The sequence below is a fragment of the Phaethon aethereus genome, assembly GCF_964289735.1.
Source record: "Phaethon aethereus genome assembly, chromosome: 1".
NCBI lineage: Eukaryota > Metazoa > Chordata > Aves > Phaethontiformes > Phaethontidae > Phaethon > Phaethon aethereus.
The window spans coordinates 68,374,729-68,377,733 of record NC_138575.1 but is presented as its reverse complement, the minus strand read 5'-3'; positions in this window follow the sequence as shown (position 1 = coordinate 68,377,733).

Below are 3,005 nucleotides of genomic sequence, written 5' to 3'. Positions count from 1 at the left end.
GAGGAGAGCCTGAACCTCCTCTCCTTGCCCTGTAGCTGCTCGTGCCACATTGTCCCTCGAGCTCTTCCGGTACAGCTTGCTGTCCCCGGCTCCACGGTGGCTTTTGCTTGGCAAAGAGAGGACCTGGTGGAGGACCCCTCTTGTGTCTCTTCCTCCTGGCCTGGCTTGCCAAGGCTCTGCTCAAGCTGCCACCAGGGCGTTGTGTGGTGGCCATCTTCATCATGCAACATCCTGGTCCAGGCTCTCAGGGAGGAGTGGTCAGTGCCCAGGTCTTCCTCCTCCTGACAAGAGGTGATGTTTCTAGAGAGCTTAGACCAATCACTGACTGCTTCTCTGTTCTTCTTCTTGCCTTTCCACGTGAACCTCTGCAGAGCATCCCATAGCACACAGCCATGCTGTCACCCCAGAGAGCCAGCTGACACCAGGTTCAAATCCCAGATGGCTGTCGTTTGGTCTGACATAAACCAAGATTAGAAAATGCATAACTGGAGGGGATGTGGCAGAACAACGGATTCCAGTGAGGAGTCCAGCGTGCTGCTAGCTGTAGGACATCACCCCAAAACTGGAGAAGAGCATCAGGACAGTGTGCGCTGCTCACATGTTTCAGTCCTGTGCAGTCTCCAGCCATTTTCACTGCATCCAGTGGGGCTGGCACTGCGAGCCAGAGCCTAGCAGAGTAGGCAGCCTTTTCCTTCTGGAGTGTCCTGCCCTCTGCAGCTGTGTGCAGTAGCCACTCCCTGACCCTAAAATGCAACTAAAAGGGTAAGTGGAGGGCTCTCTGCTGGAGGCTGTCCGAGTCTCCTACACTGACCACTGTCTGCTGCAATCAGTTTCATGCAGAGGCAAGAGGTCTGCTGTGTGACAAGGAGACTTTCCAGCATGGTGCAAATCTGCCCCCCAGCTGGAACAGAGCAGTTCCTGCCAAATACCCTCCCTGGCTGCATCTCTGGGTGGGAAGCAGTAAGATGCAGCATGATGTCCACAGCTGGTTTAGCTTATACCTTTTTCGGGAAGTGGCAGCACCCAAATCCCATCCAGTGGAAGACGGGAGCTCCTGGGGGAGCTGACAGAACGTAGCCACCATGCTTAAAGCTGGCTCTGGGAACCAGTGCGGACGTCCCTCGGGAAGGGGGTCTGTACAGTCAGATGCTGGAGCTGACACATCCCGACTCCCAGCACACACAGCATGGGGGGCCATGAGCTCTTGTAGATGATGCTGGAGGAGGTGTAACACCTTGGAGAAGGCTGGGAAGTGCTTCAGAGCAGTCCTAACACAGCAGCCTATTTCTGGTTTATAAAGCCTTGAGAAAGGAGGTGGCTTATCATAGCACCATATGCAGGTGTGACAGCGATGGTCCCACTTGTGACAGCCTCCCAATGAGCCCCGTGGAGATACCCGTGTACATAGAGCATTTGATGAGCACCCATTGTATGTGTGCACACACGGCATGGCTCAGTGCAAATTAGTTTCCACCGTCCCTTGGCACCCTGACAACATCGCCAGGTCTGCTCACACTCCCAGGCTCAGCTCAGAATCAACAAATTCATAAACAAGTGTCCAAGAAAAAGTATGTCCCACTCACGCTTCCTACCAAAGTCTGGTCTTGCAGGTGACCTGCTGAAGGCCGGCGGGGGTCCCACCATGGGTGCCAGCTGCGTGATGAGCCTTTGCACAATTGCCCTGCGCTCTGGTAGGAGCTGTGAAATGATGCAGGTTGGCCCCATGCTGCCCATCCCTGGGACCAGCCAGTGCATGGTACCAACCTGCTCTTCTGCTGGTCTCCCAGCCTGAGGATCGGTAGCATAAAGAGGAAAGAAGTCGCCTCGTTAAAGCTGAAGTCGGTCATCTTTGGGGCTGGGTCCCCTGCCAGGTTGCCAGTACATCTCCTTTAGTGTTGCTTTATATGTGCACCCAATTTGTGTTTGTACACCTGGCACATTGTGTGTCCTGGCTCTTAGTGGTTGTGGCTGCCAGGTCTTGAGTGCGTGTTTTGCAGTTTCCAACACCACAAGCTGAGATCACGTCCTGTCCTCCATCTAATCGTTAGGGTGTTTGCATCAAAAAAATCACAGTTGTTAAATAGACATGAGGAAATGCTGAATTTACAGGCTTGATCTTGTAAAGCCGAAAGCCAAACACTGAAAGCTGTGACCATAGTTCATCACAATTGATCTCAGCCAGTCACAGCGGAATTGTTCCTTGTCCTGTAATTGCCAGCACTAGTATAGCTGAAATTTTCTATTCCACCTTCAACTGTTTTTATAAAGTGGGGGATAAAGGAAACCACTCTTTATACACACATATGTCCTTTGAGAGGGACATCTGTGTTGAAAACAGATGTTAACTTCTGATCTTTGCAGTAATGACCTTTACTAGAAAACTGCTTTTGCTTGTGAATCCAGGTCACGTGAAGTCCCTGCCCTTAAATGCAGACTGAGAGTTGCACAGGCAGGTGATGGGCAAAGGAGTCAATTCTTGAGCGAAGCCTTAAAACCATGGAAGACCCTGATTTTTCCAACTTTATTGGCGCAGCTCAGGTCTGACGTAGAACAAACCGGTGTCGGTGCTCATTTTTTGACTCTTGGCTAAAGAGTGCTGCTGCTGGCAGAGGTGTTCAAAGCATTGTACCATCCAGGTTGTTCCTCCAGAGGAGGGGAGAAGGAAGGGTCCAGAAAACGAAGTCCCTTCCCTGGTGGCTGAGGAAATCCCTAGATCTCAAATTCCTTTTTGCTGGGATTTTAGTCCCAGCATCTCTCTGACTTTTGGCCTTGCATGTGGCAGGTGCAGAACATCACTCCAGGTGTAGCAGCAGGGACTACCCCATACATGGGCTGCTCATAATAACAATATTTTATGAGATTTAACCATTTGCTCAGTTTTCTGCCTTTGACCTTCTCCTTTGCTTTCCCTCCTGCCCTGCTTCTTTTCATTCACTTACCTCACTGCTTCCCCACTGTCATCCGAGTAGAAATTATCTGCCTCAGCTTGCTTCTTCCTGTTTTTT